The sequence below is a fragment of the Canis lupus genome, chromosome X, assembly GCF_048164855.1.
Source record: "Canis lupus baileyi chromosome X, mCanLup2.hap1, whole genome shotgun sequence".
Classification (NCBI taxonomy): Eukaryota; Metazoa; Chordata; class Mammalia; order Carnivora; family Canidae; genus Canis; species Canis lupus.
Window position 1 is genome coordinate 120,414,199 of NC_132876.1, and position 17,717 is coordinate 120,431,915.

At 41.1% G+C, this 17,717-nt stretch overlaps 1 protein-coding gene across 3 annotated transcripts in view; it reads left to right on the plus strand.

The window, feature by feature from the left end:
- PNPLA4 (patatin like domain 4, phospholipase and triacylglycerol lipase) overlaps positions 1-17,717 on the plus strand; it is a 181,827-nt gene that overhangs the window by 82,070 nt on the left and 82,040 nt on the right. The window lies entirely within an intron of this gene.

Below are 17,717 nucleotides of genomic sequence, written 5' to 3' on the forward strand. Positions count from 1 at the left end.
AGATAAAGCAAGGTTTTATAACATTCGCAATTTAACCAAATACACTCTTGCCTAAATTTAAAGAAGTGCCTAACTTCTTTTTTTTAATTATTTTTTTAAAGATTTTATTTATTTATTCATGAGAGACACACACACACACACACACACACACACACACACACAGAGGCAGAGACCCAGGCCGAGGGAGAAGCAGGCTCTATGCAGGGAGCCCGATGTGGGACTTGATCCCGGGACACCAGGATCACGCCCTGGGCTGAAGGTGAAGCTAAACTGCTGAGTCACCCGGGCTGCCCTTTTAAAATTATTTTTAAGATTTTATTTATTTATTTTAGAATGAGAGAGCATGCACTGGGAGGGGGGAGAGGCAGAGGGGAACAGAGAGGGGAAGAATCTCAAGCAGACTCCATGCTGAGCACAGAGCCCAATGCAGGGCTCTGTCTCATGACCCAGAAATCATGACCTGAGGTGAAACCAGAGTTGGATGCTTAACCGACTGAGCCGCCCAGGCGTCCCTGGAAGTGCATAACTTTCAAACAAGAAGGGAAAGCGAGAAAGTGGGTACATTTGACACAAGGGAGGCTGCTCAGCAGGGAAGCGGGGAGGGTTTCATTGGGCCTCCACTCACCAGGTGATAGATACTAAATCATCTAGAGCTTGTCTTGTTCTGTAGACAAAGGTAGAAGATTCTGGTCTAGCAGAATGTTCAAGGAATCACAGAGCTTAAGACCTGATCCCAGAGGCTTTGTGCAATCCAGTATTTCTCAGAAGGGACCACCTTGTTTGATATGTACTCTTAAAAAAACCTCAGAACAGTGTGATCAACTGTTTCTCATTTTTCTCCAACTGCATTCCATGAACCATCCATGCATCCCATTCAACACATTCATTTACCAGCTTCCATATATCCAACAAGTATTAATGAGGTACCTCCTTATGCCCGTCCTACACTGTGTTGCAGAAACATACCCATCCTTGCCTTCCCAGCAGGAGAGAATGACATTACATTCAGAAGTACCAGCAAACCCGGAGGACACACAGACAACCTGAATTACAGCCTCTATCCCCCTGTCTACCTCCCCTCCACACACACAATGGAGTTTTCAATATGAACCTATGGTGCTTTGTCCAAGGTTGCTTGCCCTAGCTGAGGAATATCCTAGGGAAAGCTAAATCCTGAGGGCAGGGAAGAAATGGAAATAACCTGCATGTTGTGTGCCCCACTTCTAGAAGGGTCTAGACTACTGTCCCAGTTTGGTGGGTACACGTAGGGCTAAAGGCTCCATGGGGTCCTTCAATCTACAGGCCTGCATTTAGCAGTTGATTTGCTTTTCCTACAGCCATCCTTGACTTCATGCTAAAAGTATCAGGCTGAGGGTTTTTATGCTTTGGTTACAAACCACCCCCTAACCCACCTACCTACCACTTTCAAAATCTACCTCGTCAGAAACCATCCTCTTTGTCTTCCCCTGTTCCTTCCCTACAACCAACTTCAGAATTCCTAGTCTATTTCCAATTTAAATTCTCGAACATCCAGAGTTGCTTCTTCATTTCAAATGCAATGAATCAGTAATAAAAGCAGATTTCATTAATTCGCTCACTGTATTCCTCTGGAGGGAAAGGCAGGTAATAAAAATCATGTTACGATGGGTATATTATGTGTCCTTCTCTGCTCCAGGGTATCATGCTTTTATTTGATTTATGATGAGCCACAGACTAGACAAACAGATAGTTAATAGAAATTAATTCTCTTGTTTGTAAAATAGTATTTTATTAAATCTTTTTGGGTTTTAAAAACTCTACAGTAAACTAGAGGAGTATAAGACAGGCCCTAGTGGATGCCTGCTGAATAGAAAGGGAATTAATGTATAAAATAATGGAGAACTAAATTCTGTGATTAAAACATGCTGAGTATTGTTAATTACGTATAGACTATAAATGAATTAAATCCTTTAGAGTCTATACAACTAGTGGTCATAGTTTGCTGCTAGAGCATGGAGTTTACAAAATCATAGATAATTTTTAAAATTCTATATGTACACATATGTATGTATACATACATATACATTTATCTATGTGTGTATCCACATGTTTATATGTATGTACACATACACACCAACATGTGGAGGCATTTGAATCATTAATGTACTATATACAGAATGCTGTTACATACAGTTAAAGATGGTTTTATTACAAATTGGTAAATATTCAATATAGGGATATTAAATACAGTGATTCTCATAATATGTATTAAAAAGAATTAATAAAAATTGGCCAGAAATGTTGTTTCAGGGCATTGGACAAATGTTTTACTAATAAGCAACCAGAATATAAGTCAATGGAGAGATTATAATATATATGTATTTTTTATATTTTATAAATGTATAAAATTATAGCAATGCTTTGACATGTCTATTGGACAGTGTATGATGAAGCACCATGAATTATCTTTGGCTGGGGATTTGTAACCTGAGTCTTGAGCAGAGAAACAAAGTAGGACAGAGCAGGCTATAATGTATTCCCTAGACTGCCAAAGCGGACAGCTTGATTCACAGGTACTTTTCTGTGTCCATGATGTTTCGATAGGAAGGAAGGAAGGAAGGAAGGAAGGAAGGAAGGAAGGAAGGAAGGAAGGAAGATGGATTGATGGATGGATGGAAAAAGTTTGTATATATCAAGAATTTCAACTTTATCCAAAGCAACAAATACATTAAATATTTAACATCTACTTGTTATAACTGAACACTTTGCTCGAAATATGATGAGGCAAAAATGAGGTATATAACTCTTGAGGCAAGTCTCTGTACCTCCTGTTCATTATTAGCCTGCTGCCACTGACAATCCACCATATACGTTATGAAGTGCATTTTCAGATCTCGGCAGTGGTTTTGTATTTGAACACGTTACTGAATAGTAGGAGAGAGGATGGTGGATTATTTAAGGAAAGCCAGATTAAAATCTTTCATGGTTGATGCCAATGAGGAGTACATAAAATACTCTTAATTTGGCATTAGAATAAAATAATGAAATAATACTTTTAGGGGTCACCTGGATCTGTTCTTCCACTGGGTAACTGATGTCTCCCTAGAGGATGTAGAAAATAAAGCTGGCCCTAAACTGTGCTGGCGAGGATTTCATCAATATATTTTAACAGGTATTTTGAAAAGTCTTGGCACATAGTAGGATCTCCATCACCTCTGGTCCCGTTCCTTCATGGGAATGACTTATCAACATATGTGTGTCTGACCCCCAAATTCTCAGGTTAGGACATCAGTGGAGGTGGGCAGCTATATGGTTTTGCACTTGCTGCCCCTTTGATACTCTGCTCCAGTGTGACTCTGGGAAGTTCAGAGGCTTTAACTTCACCAGCAGAACTTAAACTTGGCTGGAAGTTCTGGCTGCAGAGGCTGCCATTCACAAGTCAGACTTCTCCCAGGAAGACCACCTGAGAATGTGGGAAGCCTCAGAAGTTCTCAAATAAAGTGACAAGGTCCAATGTGACTCACGATCACAAGGCTACGTCTGCTGTGCCTATAAACAAACAACTTTTGGCCAGAAACTTGGAATCTGCAACCAGACAGTCAGTGATGCTCAAACTTTAAGGGGGCCAGATCATCACGCCATGTGATTGTTGATAGTAACACTGGAACTGGGTCTGTGGAACCTGCCTCTTATATAAGGTTCCCTGGTGGTTCTGATGCATTTGGACTGAGGACCCCATATTGAAAACCACCACGTCTGGTATGGGTGATGCACAGTATCTCCTACCAGAGGTGCCAGCGGTTCATAGCTAATGTTTCCCACCACATGATTCCCAACTTTCTCTTCTGTAGTCAACTAATTCATTGTTACAACCACACCTAAATATTGGTTAAAGACAAATTATTGATGCCTGCGTATTTTTTTTTGAAAATTTATTTATTTGAGAGAGACAGTGTGAAATAGAACATGAGCACCAGGGAGGGGCAGAGGGAGAGGGAGAAGCAGGCTTCCAGCTGAGCCGAGAGCCTGACATGGGGCTTGACCCCAGAACCCTGAGATCATGACCTGAGCCAAAGGCAGACGCTTAGTCCACTGAGCCACCCAGGCGCCCCTGATGCCTGTGTATTGAGAGAAATTGTACAGAAAAGCACCATCTAGTAAAGAATGTTATTTCCTTTTTTATTTCTCTGGCCATAAATAGCGTTATTCTGTGTTTGCTTCCCTAACCATCTCCTATGAATTGGCCCACACTCACTCTTACCCTGTACCAAGTAACTCTATTTTCTTCATGGCATTTTATCCCATTTAAAGCAATAACCTAGTGAAATATATTTTTGCTTGATCCTTCTCTGCCTCTCACTCCAACACAATGAAAGTCCTCCAGTATTCCTAGATTCTAGAGCAGCCCATTAAACAGCAGAACTGCTCAGTGAATACTGAAAAATAAAATTGTGGAGGGAAGGCGAGAAGGAAGGATGGGGTGGTGGTGCCAAGGAGAGTATTATTTGTAAAGAAACTGGTTTCTCTAATCTAGATTTTCTCTAGTGGCTGATAGCATAAAGCACCATAACTTCTGCAAAGTTGGGCTCTGCTGCTATGTAAGAACCTTCATTTCTGCCTTTTAGTTTTTTTTTTTTTAAGATTTTATTTATTTATTCATGAAAGACACAGAGAGAAAAAGGCAGAGATATAGGCAGAGGCTGAAGCAGGCTCCAGGCAGGGAGCCTGATGTGGGACTCGATCCTAAGACTGCGGATCACGCCCTGGGCCAGGGGTAGGTGCTCAACCGCTGAGCACCCAGCGTTTTAGTTTTACGAAGAGAAAAACATTTATTACCTTTGCTAACAGTTTTTTTCTTAACTCCGAGGGCAGTTTTTATTACATGTACCATGACATCTTTGAGTTAAAATACTTGTTGGCTGCGGATAAGGGTTGAGGTTCTTGATACGTACAAACAAAATATAGTCCTTAAAAATATTGTAAGCAATGACTCTAATTTCTCATAAATTTTCTGAACTGTACATGGGTCCCAGATAAACGCATATGTACATGTGATCAAGAAATAAATTTCTTGCCCATTGGCTTATCCTTTGAAAGTTCAAATGCTTCCTTCTACATAAGCCCACCTGTGACTCTCGTCTTCTCGGTTGGAAGGATCTTTTCCTAACTTATACTCAATATCAACGCTTGGGACTAGTGCTGGGTTCCTCATGCCTGACGTCCAGGACACTCTCAATTCTCATCACTTGACCAAGCTCAGCCGCTTCTCACCCCCACAGCCTCTGCCTACCCTATGGACCTAGTGAAACAATGTCAATTCTCATTATGCAGTCGTTATGGTGTGTACAGAGCTGTCAACACTAAATTAGCGAATACGGAACCATGCCTGGAGGTGGGAATATCAAGTTAGATTTCTGGGAGCCGTTGGTCACCACATTTTTATCAACCAATCAATAGGTAACCTTGTTGTAAGTGTGTTTCTGTTCAAAGACACCATATTTAACAGATTATTTTGGTCATTCGCATGGGGCCAAGGCCAACAATTCATGCCTGCAAGAAGTGTATCTACCTCATGATATCCTCCATAAGATACATCACGGACTTCTTGCACTTCCAAACACTGAACAGCAATTTAACACTATGCTCTGGGTTGTTTTCAGCAGTGACATCATAAACAAAGGGCAGAGAAATATAGAAAACTTGGCACTGAGTTTTCTCAGTTTTCCCCCCCCAAAGAGGACACTTGTTTATTGCCTGAGATCTGAAACAAGAACAGAGTGTCCGCTTGGTCAACCCCAACTGGACATGTGCTTGAATTTTTCTACGCTATCTATGTCCATGATTGGTCCCCAAAGTGCTGACAGTATGGATTTTAGAGACTGCAGCAAGTGGATGAATTTGCAAATATAGAGTCCATGAATAATGAGGAGGGGCTTCTGCCCCCTAACTGGTCTCCCTGTTTCTATTCTGGCCCAGCCACCGCATGGCAGTTGACATAATTTGTCAGCAGTATATATTAATCACTATTAGACTCTTCTGCTTACTACCACACAGCAGCTTCCCATTGCAGTCAAAATAATACAGTTCTAGCACCTTCCAGTGGCCCAAGGGATGCACGTGTGTCTTGCCCCTTCCTACAGGGACCCACTCATAGCTTATCCCATCCTCCTAAAAATATTCCTTTCACGCTTTGCCCTCGCTCCTGGCATTCTGTCTCAGAGTTTCCCTCCAACATCTACTTTGGCTGCTGATTGGGCCCTTTGGCAAAGCCGGCCCCCTTTCGGCACAGGGTCACTGTGTAAATACCATTTTATCAAAGAATTCCCAGATACTGCATCGGAGGTCCTGGTTCATCTTGGGTTCTGCACTTGTCCTTACTGGTAGTGGGTTTATTCTTTTGCTGGCGTGTTGGTAATCCACACCTACATGTATACAAGTTCCCCGATGATGCAGTCCACCTTTCTAGCGCACAGGGCAACGTTCTGGTTCACAGCATGCAAGTCGTGTATGAATAACTTGCAGAGCATTGCTGTGTACTATTTTATGGCAGTAATTTATGTGTTTGTCCTTATTTTGTCTCTAAAACGGAAGGTCTTGTCCAGCAGGGACAGAGTCGAGGTCTGGTTTCACACAAGAGAGTTTATACTACATCTCCTCTTCCTGCTGTGCCATGTAGAGTGACAAGGCTATGGGTAGCAACAGTGCCAACATTTGAATAGCTGTTGTATATTATTAGCTAAAAATACCTTTATTATGTGGCCCCAGGTCTGGCGCATGTGTATTTCATTTTTTGCTTCCTAACAAGACTCTGATACTTACTGGTTGAAATCAACAGCAACCATTTATTTTATTTTTATTTTTTAATTTTTCACAAATCTGCAATTGGAGCTGGCCTCAAGGGGGGTACAGCTTGTCTCTGTTCCATGTGGTGACAGCTGGCTTCCTGGAAGGATAGCTGGAGGCTGTCATCAGAAATGTGACTGTCTCATGTCTGGGGAAGACCGTCTGGGACCTCAGCTGGGCAGCTGGCAGGCACTAGCGTGTTACCTATCTGTGGCTACTTGGCTTCCCCAAAGCCTGGTGGTTGGGGCCCAAGGTGAGAATTCCACAGCCCTGGGAAGGATTTTTGCCAGTTCCAGTAACTCTCTATGCCCTTTTGCTGTTGACTCCCTAAGAGGAGGAGAATGGAGAGAAGAATGCTTCCTCTTGCTCCCCTCTAAATAAAAGACATCATCTATTTATTTTAGCAAACAATTTTCTGAGGAGACGTTTATCTCCTTCTCTTCTGTATTGCAAATACCTTCAGGCAGCCTTTCAATGAACATCACTGAGCAACTCTGTGTCAGGATCTCTATCAGGATGTGGAGATGCTGAGATATTTGTCACAATCTCTGCCCTCGGGTTGGCTCCTGGTAGAGGAAGACAACTAACTCCAATTCTTATGGTGTATCTCAAAAGCAAGGTACAATTTTTGTCAAACTCATGGGGAGATTAAGTACTTAAATGCATTCCTTCACAGAGTCTGAGCAGGTGCTATGAAATGTCAAAGGCTTCTCCAAAATTAAAACAACCCAGCCAGTGTTGAAAATTTCCAGAAAGTTTCCAGGACATTCCCTCCTGAAGTGGGATCATTGCAATTATATGTAGATGTAGAAATAGGCACTAATAGCATGCATATACGTGCTAACATAGAATAATCAAATTCAACAAATACATGTTGACTTATATCCATAAATACATAAAATGAATAACCTGAGAAGAATTGCTAGAATGGATCAATATCTATTTCCATAAAATTTTCTTCTTGGGCAAGAATGTATTACATCTGCAGGTGAGAATTTCCATAATGATTCAGGTGTATGAATATCTGGCTAAATGTGTGGCTGCGTTTTTGTTGTTCTGCTTTGATAAACCATCACCAAACTTCTAAATGAGCAGCCGTCTTACTCACTAATTGAATATTTTAACTTTTTTTCCTCTGTAGAGCTGGTGTGTCATTATATTTTCCATTTTGTGCCTTGCTTTTCATGCATTTAAAGTGCTGGAGCAGCTGTTTATTTGGAAAGTTTCCATTATGGCCATAATAATCTCCAACTAATTGCACATCAAATATTTATTTCTTGCACATTAAATTAATGAAGCAGTTTCAACAAGAGAAAAATTGGATCAGGTTGGCAAACAGTGCCTATAAATTCATGAAAGATTCCCAGTTCTTTTTTGGCAAGACTTCTTTAATACAGATTAACAATTTTTAAATGGAAAATTTTTCCATTATCTTGTTGTGACTTTTAAAAATAGGCAAGCTTTCTTTATTAAAGTGCTTTTCTCAATTTTTCTTGATATATTATTGCTTTCAGAAATGAAAAGAAAAAACATGAGTTTCCTCCCATTGATTCTCACATCAGTTATTTGGTATCTTCTTAGCCTTGAATGTAACATGATTTTTTTTTTCTATTTCTACTTTTGATACTGTACATGGTTTTAGTGGCTGGACTTCTACTTCTTATTTTTTCAGCTTTATTGAGGTATAGCTGACATACTAAAAATGGTACTAATTTTTTAATGTGTTACGACATGATGAGCCTGGATACATGCACACATCTACAGATCCGACCAACACGGTCAGGACCATGCACATCTCCAACACGTCCTGAAGTGTGCCCTTTTGTTCCTTGTATTGTTTTTGTTTGTTTGTTTTGTGGTAAGAACACCTTATGTGATATTTACTGTCTTAACAGAATCCGAAGTGCCCTTATAACATATTGTTAACTCTTGGCACTATGTTGCACAGCTGGTCTCTGGAACTTAATCATCTTCTGTAACTGAAATTTTATACTCGTTGAAGCAAAACTCTCCATTTCCCCCTCCACTCAGCTCTTGGCAACCACCACTGTATTCCCTGCTCCTATGAGTCTGATGATTTAAGTAGCATCATGCAATATTCTGCATGACTTAAATAGACTCATGCAGTATTCTATCCTGGCTTATTTCTTCTGTAACTGATGTATTTCTCTTGCAAAGACATTTTTGATGAATACATACGAATGGCCAAACAGGTATGTGAAAAGATGCTCAACACCAATAATTATCACGGGAATGCAGATTAAAACTACAGTGAGATATCACCTCACACATGTTAAGTTGGCAATTACTTAAAAAAAAAAAAAAACCACCATAAAAGAAACAAGTGCTGAGGATGAGGAGAAATTGGAACCTCTGTCCACCGGTATTGTAATGTTGGGAATGCAACATGGTAGAGCACTATGGAAGGCAGCATGGAGGATTCTCAAAAACTGAAAATTAGAACTACCATGGTATCCAGCAATCACACTTCTGGGTAGATATCGAAAAGAATTGAAATCAAGACCTTAAAGACATTTCTGCACCTCTATGTATTTATTGCACCACTATTCACAGTAGTCGATATGAAAACAACCCAAGCGTCCTTCAAGAGATAAATGGATAAAGAAACTATATATACATATAAGAGGATATTATTCAGCCTTAAAAGAAAGGAAACAGATGGAACTTGAAGACATTGTGCTATGTCAACTGGTGAACTTAAATCTTTGCTGATTAAAATTAGCAGCTGACAATTTATTCTGAAAATCACTTTTTTACATTCAAGTGACATCTTTTTTTCTTTTGGTACATTCTCTGAAAGATTTCTGATACTGTTTCCTTTTCGACCCATTGCTGGTGTATAGAAAATGACAAATTATTCTGGGGAAGAGTTTCAGGAAAAGAACTGCTCCAAACAGTTGGTTTGTGGACACTAAGGATAATGCCCGATTTCATTCATCAGAATAAATTATCTTACAGTTTGACAATAGCAGAGTTACTACCAAATATTACTGTGTACACTGCTCAACAGAGAACATGGCTACAACTAAAGTATCCTGGATAAAGATTTTCCTAAACTAGTTACTGACTGTTAAATTGTATGAGTCATTAGTTGTCCCTTTCTGCATACGTTTTGGGGTAGGGTTCTTGGCTTTGGGTACTTGTGAACGAAGCATGTTTTCCATTTGTTTGCAGTAAGATCCTTTTAAAGCCAGTTGAGAAGTTCACACCAGGCTGTTTCCTTCAGTCACAGGACTGAACCAGACCACATATGTGTGTATATGCATGGCCCATGTGATTATGGAGGCTGACAAGTCCCTCGATCTGCCGTCCACAAGCCAGAGATGCAAGAAAACATATGGTTAGTACCAGCCCAGGTCAACAGGCCAGAGAACTGGAGTGCTGGTGGTGTTAAGTGCCAGTCTAAGGACAGGAGAAGACTGATGGTCAACCCATGGGGTCAGGCAGAAAGAGTGCTTCTCCTTTCCTTCATCTTTTTGTTCTGTTCATGCCCTCAAGAGATTGGATGAAGCCTACCCACACTGGGGAGGGCCATCTGCTTTACTAAGTCAGCCAATTCCAATGCTGATCTCATCTGGAAACACCCTCACAAACATACCCAAAAATAAGATATAACCAAATCTCTGGGCACCCTGTGGCCCAATCAAGTTGACACATAAAATTAACCATCCTACATCTTGAGGACTTAGATGCTCTCTGGTGGAAACCCATGTGATATTTACTGATATTTACTGATATTTATTTATTCCCCCTAGATTTTCTTTAGCATCTTTGGCTTCTTCTAGATACCAAAAGCCAGATTTCCAGCTCCCTCTTCACCCCCTGGTCATGACTACCCAGAAGGACCTCCAGACATTGCGAGGGATGTGCTGGGGCACAGTCCTCTGCTCCAGTTGAGCATCACTGACCTAGCTCAACCTCATTCCATCGGAATGTCCCCTTTAGAGCCTTCTACATTTCCTGCCAGTGCGTTCCCTAATGTGAATTAAGTGTTCTTCAAGCAGTCTAATTATCAAAACGAACAACACACTCACAAGGGAGGATTATTCCACATGAATGAAAGACAGAGATAAACTTCTTCCCGTTCCTCTCACACAGTGTCTTGGTCTTTGCAAGGGAAATCAGATATTATCACTAGGTGAATGGTGTCCAAATTGTATGCACGCTAGAATCATCCAGTGATTTTTAAAAACTCCAAAGACCATATGACCTGCCAGAAAATAATTCAAAATCTCTGAGAGCGGCACACAGGCGTCACTAAATTTTGATAATCCCATTGCATTTCCAATGTGGAGACACATTTGGAAACCACAGGCCTAGATTTTTGCTAAATTAGAGAAGTAATGTAATTAATTAGTCATCACATTTTTTGTTGTCATCCTGAACCTAGTACTTACAAAACATCCATGTTATCTTGGACACAGTGCCACGTATATTTTTCTCTTAAGTGTTTTGGCTATGACATCATATGCTCATCACAAGCCTGAGAAAAGGGCATATGAATTCTAAGATATAGTGAGTGGCATCCAGAAGGTGCATAAACAAGAACAGTTACTACATAATTAATTCTTTCCATTTAATCATTTTTGAACATTTAAGTGAGTTCATCACTTTAATTACAACCACATTTTCAATAATTGTCTATTAAGCTGAACAAATAATTTAATTAGTGGCTCATCATCAGCAAGAATTTTATGTTCATTATCCTAATCTTGGTACACTGGAATATATTTTCAAGTAATTTTTTTTTTCATTTTCAGAAAAGCTACTTATATGGCATGTACCATGAACTGTAGCATGCCTGAGAATATCTCTCTGTTGCTTTCCTAGTTGAGTTGAATCTTAGGTTGAATCTGTGGCTCACAATTACTAACCCCTCCATATTCTATAGACACCCCTTGATATTTCAGTATCCACTATTCCAGGGTGGCTTGAGACCAGTCCACTGTTGTTAGCTTTCTGCATCACCTGTGTCATTTGCGAGGGTAGTTATGGATATTATTTCACTTTTATTGAAATCATGGTGTCTTCGTTTGGTTCTATTTTGATTAACTTCTCCTGAAGCCCTAGTGAACCCATTCAAACTGGAATCATGTTTTCTCACTATGGTGACACTTTCTTTTGTCACGAATCCTGACTATTATATCTGTTCCATGTGCTTTCAAATCACCTTCAAAACACGAATTATAAGTTGATTCTTTTCTTTGTCATTTATAATTTTAATCTTTTTCCATTTAAATCCATGTTCCCCATTTTTCTGCAGTCTGGGAAAGTGTCCCACATTTTTAGAGGCCAGAAAATTGATTTTTTGTGTGTGTGTCTGTGTCTGTTCCACTCTTTAATAATTTCAATGCAGATCTAAATTTGAGTTTTGGGGTTTTTTTGTTTGGTCAAGTCTATGCTCACCTTGCCCTGCTCTCTTCTTACACTCTATGAATGCTTTTTAATTTTTGCAATCTGCAAGACCAAGGTCAGTCCAAATATCCTAATTACAAAATAATCTCAATTCCCTAGAAAGCTGGTTATGTATGATGAAGATCTAGAACCTTTTCCAAATGATTCTTTAGAAAGAAATTCTGTTTTAAATGCTTCCCCTTTTCGAAGTTAAGGAACAGGTAAACCTAGAGATTTCTGTATCCTACTTGTCTTTCTCTGAAAAGCAGTTCCTTGCTGTGAACCATTTACACTTCTATAGATAACCCATACAGAATTAGAAAAACATTTTGAAGGACTATATTTGTCTCAGCCTTGAAATAGGTTTGATTCTCAGACCAGATTAGCCCATGCTGAGACAGAAGGCAGAGGGTTGAGTTAGAGCAGGATCTTACCCAGGCAAAGTCTATGGAAAGCCCCATACCTCTCAGGACCTATATTTTCCTACTGAAAGCCACACGTTCAATCAGTAGTTGCCATTGGATCAATATACCCAATGTGACCCTCCTTCCACGCGTCTTACAAGGCCCAAGGTAGGGAATGATTAGTTAGGCACAAGGCTTGCCTGAGGAAGGATGGTTAATGATGGAGGCTTATGGGGGAAGAATAAGATTTTGCTCATCACTCCAAGAGATGGCAGTGTGATTACTTATACAGAGTGTAAGTATCATGCAAGTTCTGTAGTGAAAGGGATGAATCATGCGGGACAGAGACGGAAGGTAAGAAGTCACAGGAATGATACCATTTCAGGAAAACAGCCACTCCCATTGTTTTGTTTTTTAAAAATTTTATTTAAATTCAATTTGCCAACATATAGTATAACACCCAGTGCTCATCCCATCAAGTGCCCCCCTCAGTGCCTATCATCCAGTCTCCCCATCCCCCTACCCACCTCCACTTCCGCAACCCTTTATTTATATCCCAGAGTAAGGAGTCTCTCATGGTTTGTCTTCCTCTCTAATTTTTCCTCATTCAGGTTCCCTCCTTCCCATAAGGCCCCTTCCACTATTTCTTATATTCCACATATGAGTGAAACCATATAATTATCTTTCTCTGATTGACTTACTTCACTCAACATAATACCCTCCAGCTCCATCCATGTCAAAGCAAATGGTGGGTATTCTGAAGGCTGAGTCATATTCTATTGTGTATATAGACCACATCTTCTTTATCCATTCATTTGTCGAAGGACATCGTGGGTCCTTCCACAGTTTGGCTACTGTGGACAGTGATGCTTTGAACATTGGGGTGCAGGTATCACATCATTTCACTACCTCTGTATCTTTGGGATAAGTACCCAGTAAGCAACTCCCATTTTGTGATTGCTCTGTACTTTATACCCATTATTTTGCTTACATGTCCTAATGCTTTCACATGGCCATGGGGAAGGCTGAGCAAGCATTCAGAACTCCGGTTTGAGAAGACAGATGGGACTATGACCATCCAAGCAGCATGGCTGACAAGTTCCTAACCAGGTGGTATCTCCATTCTTCCATTTGCAGATGGGGTGACACGAACGCCTATGAAATGTGGTTGTCATACAGTTGTAAAGGATTCATGCGGGTTGGGCAGCTGACATTGAGCCCAGCACACTCTGTGTGCTAAACCATTCCAATTGCCCAGACTCAGAAATTTCAGCTTAGCGGGTAAAGAGATGCGTGCGACTTTATGAGCCAAGCACATAGGAGAGCCATAAAGTGTTTTGGGGACTTCACCTAGGGGACAGGAACAAAGAAAGAAATTTACTTGGGAAAAAAAAAGAAATAGCTGAATTCAGAGAAAACCACCTAAAGCCTGGACAGTATTCCTTCTAGAAAATACAGCATCTCCTGCATGGTCCTCGTCTTTCACTCTTTCACTCTGGGCTGAGAAAGGCCTGCCTTTGGCTTTAATCACTGATGTGAAGATAAGAGAATAAGATGTGTTGACTACAGGGTCCGCATTCCACAGCCCTCAACACACCTTATAGGGTGGTTTAAATTTGGAAACTATTAGGTTTCAGGAGAACAATTAGCCAGACCACCTGTTGAGCATCTCTAACAGGAAAAAAAGTTTCTTCTTGCATTCTTTAAGAAGATTCGCAGGCTGGTGCTTGTCACATCCAAGGTGGCATGTGGGGCTGTGGATGCTAATAATGAAGCTGCCATGATCTCACCTGGTTACTAGAGCAAGATCATCTGGTCAGGACAGGCTAGAGACCAGGCAGTGAAATTTAGCACATTCTTTTCAAGTTCCTTGGCCATAGGGAGTTGGAAGTGCTCAGACCCACATTCTCTTCCTCTGGCAGGTTTCATAAAACTTTGAACCAAAATAAGCACCTAAGGCAAACATAAGACACTATGAAGAGACCCAGGCACAGAAGACAGAGCTCAGCTAAGCAGGGAACCACCATCCTTTGTAGTATGTGTACAGACTCAGGCTTCATGTTTTCTGGGTGTTTTTCCCCCCTCCTCCAGAGGTAGAATGTCTTGCTGGAAGATTTTCCTTTGAAGGAAAGCTTTTGGGATGAAGGGGTGAGAGACCAGTAATTGCTTACCTGTGGGCAATTCATGAATTTGAGGATTTGGTGTTTGTTGAAGTGGGAGAGTTTGGGAATAATATCAAAAGAAAATTTACTTCCACTCGGTTTAAAACAGCTAGGTTTTCACACTCCTCTGTGCAGTCACACACAGAGCCACGGGCCACTGCTGTATGCTCTACCAACATGGTTCTGATTGTAGACCATCTGGGGACTGCGGGCTCTCGCTTACATTGTGCTTGTCGGGGAAGGCCATGTCCCCATGGGAGACCCAGACAGAAAAAGGCACTTCTGAGTCTATCAGACCTCTCAAGCGCCTGACATCCTGCCTCACTCTTTCTAGATGTCTGCTGGTGAATCTTCCTCATTAACCCCGTAACGTGAGCATTGACACATCACTCTGGCAAAGGAAGACCCTGAATCCCAGAGGTTGAGTCGATTCCCAAAGTTACAAGTGGGACCAAAAATACAACCAGGTCTGTCTGATATGGAAACCTACCCTCTTGTATTTAGACACAGAGCTGGCCACAGCTGGTGGGAAAGGAAAAGAGGGACAGCGGCTGGAGCATGCAGGCCAGCTCTGGTTTTTGCTCTGCTGGGTGGGTGATGTGCTGTCCTGGAGGTGTGCTTTGCTCTATGGTGACAATGCAACTGGGCTAGAAGGGGTAGAAATACACTTCTTACGTCCTCTCAAGCCCATATCCTGGAAATGAGCTTCGCCAGGCATTGCCAAGCAAGATGGAGACATTGTGGGCAGTGTCATTCTTTATGTGCTTATGAAGAAGCAACAGAATGGTTGATGTTTTGGTCCTTTATAATGAATTTCATTGACTGTATATTGTCAGTTGAAAAGAAGGAAGGTGCTCGAAAGGAAGTGTCAAAAGGGCAGGAACATTTATTTGAGGGACTACAGGAGACAACTGGGCTATAACTGTACATGTCACTCTTCAGAGGTATACCACTCTTGATTAAGCAGAAATTCATTGGGATTTCTTCAGTTCCAAGTTTGAATGAGTCTGGACTGACAGGTGATATTAGGGGATTGTCGGGGAATGGTCATCCAAACTGTGCGGCTGATAGGTTTCAATAAGAACTCCCACACCTGCGCCTCTGCTTACATGCGTGTCTCCCTCTCTTGCATGTCGCGCAGCTTCCCTGGCTCTGAATCATTCAAGCATTCTCCCCCCAAAGTCATTTTGACTGAGTGATATTTTGTGCGGGGGGTGATACTTGCTATTGCTCTTTCCAAGTGATATAAAGAGCACAGGTTAATTTGCATCTCTGAAAGGCAGAGTTCATGCACAATAATATTATTCTGCTCATTTTCCCTCTTGAGGATCATGGATTACATGTTGGTATATTATTCAGCTAGAGTAACACCTGGAAAAAAACTTCAACATGCAATATAGGCACGGATTTCTCTAAGAAATGTCCGTGCGTATGTGTGTGTTTGTGTGTATTTTAAAGATGTCCATCCTTGCATCCTCTTGCAACTGCACTCATTCAATTAACGTATCCCTATGTTTGTAAAGAGGATGTGCTGGCAAAGCGTGAAAGAACAGTCCCTGCTTCTGAGCCTCCTAATTGGAGAACTCAACCTACTTTATCCTGAGTCTTTCCCAGTAGCCTTTCTGTTGTCAAGGTGTATTATTTATTAACTCAACCTGTGATGTGTATTCTTTGAAAAAATAAAAAGAATATATTTTAAAATATTTTAATCTCAGTAATAGAGTACTTAGTTAAATTTTTAACAGAAAGCTGTGATACTCCGTTCGAGAGCAACCGTACGAGGGAAAAATAAGATGAAGAGATACATCTGGGTAAGAGCCAGTACATAAAATGTGCAATGAGCGGAACAGCTGCCCCTTATCCATCTGCAGACGTTCTGCAGACACATACTTCGCGTGCTGCAGCTGGGATACAGAACTGTCCCTGTCACTGGAAGAGGAGGTCACGTAGAGAAAATGCTCCCAGACATAGCAGAATGGATTCTAAAACAAAATATCTGTATCAGCGAAGACCTTTTGAATCCAGTATAAAAAGGAGGGCTTTGCTGTGTTCTGCTGTGTCTCACTTGACTACATTATCAAGGCTCACTGTGGGCTAGATAGCACTCTTCTGCACACAGCAGTGAGCTGTAAAAAAAAAAAAAAAAAAAAAACACCAAAAGATTTCCTTCCCAGCAAGGAAAGATTTTATTATTGTAGGAAATCCAACTTTCGTTCTGGTTCTGTAGATAATTACTTTTTGAAGGGGAAACAGTATTGAATATTTGATGGCATTTAAATCTTTCTTACAGCATCTTTTGTTCAATTATTCAAAGTCTTTTTAGATAAACGTAAAATAAATAGGCACACGGACAAATGGTAGTGAAATATTAACGGAGAGGGTGGGTGAAGTCCCGCAGGCACTGATATTCTTGTTTCAGGAAGGGATGGACTCATGGTGGGGTCGTCCATAATTTTGCAGAAGTCAAACACCTAATGTCTACCTGCTGTGGACTGAGAGTCCGGCAGCCCTGGTCACCCTATTGCTTGGAGCTTCTGTTTGGTTTCTGGCCCCCCAAAAAACTGATCTCTTCATTTGGGAGTTTGGCGATCACTCTTCCGTTTTTACGTTTTATGTTTCATCTCTCTGTCCTACGTGTTAGAAGCAAGAACAGACCTCAAAGTGTGAGCTTAAAATTTCATCTAAACTCCAAGGTGCAGGGTACCTGGGTGGCTCAGTCAATTAAGCATCTGCCTTCAGCTCAGGATGTGATCCCTGAGTCCTGGGATCGAGCCCTGAGTCGGGCTCCCTGTTCAGCGGGGAGCCTGCTTCTCCCTCTCCCTCTGTGGCTCCCCTGATTGTGCTCTCTCTTTCAAATAAATAAATAAAATCTTAAGAGGAAGAGACACCAGAGCAGCGTCTCTCCAACACAGGA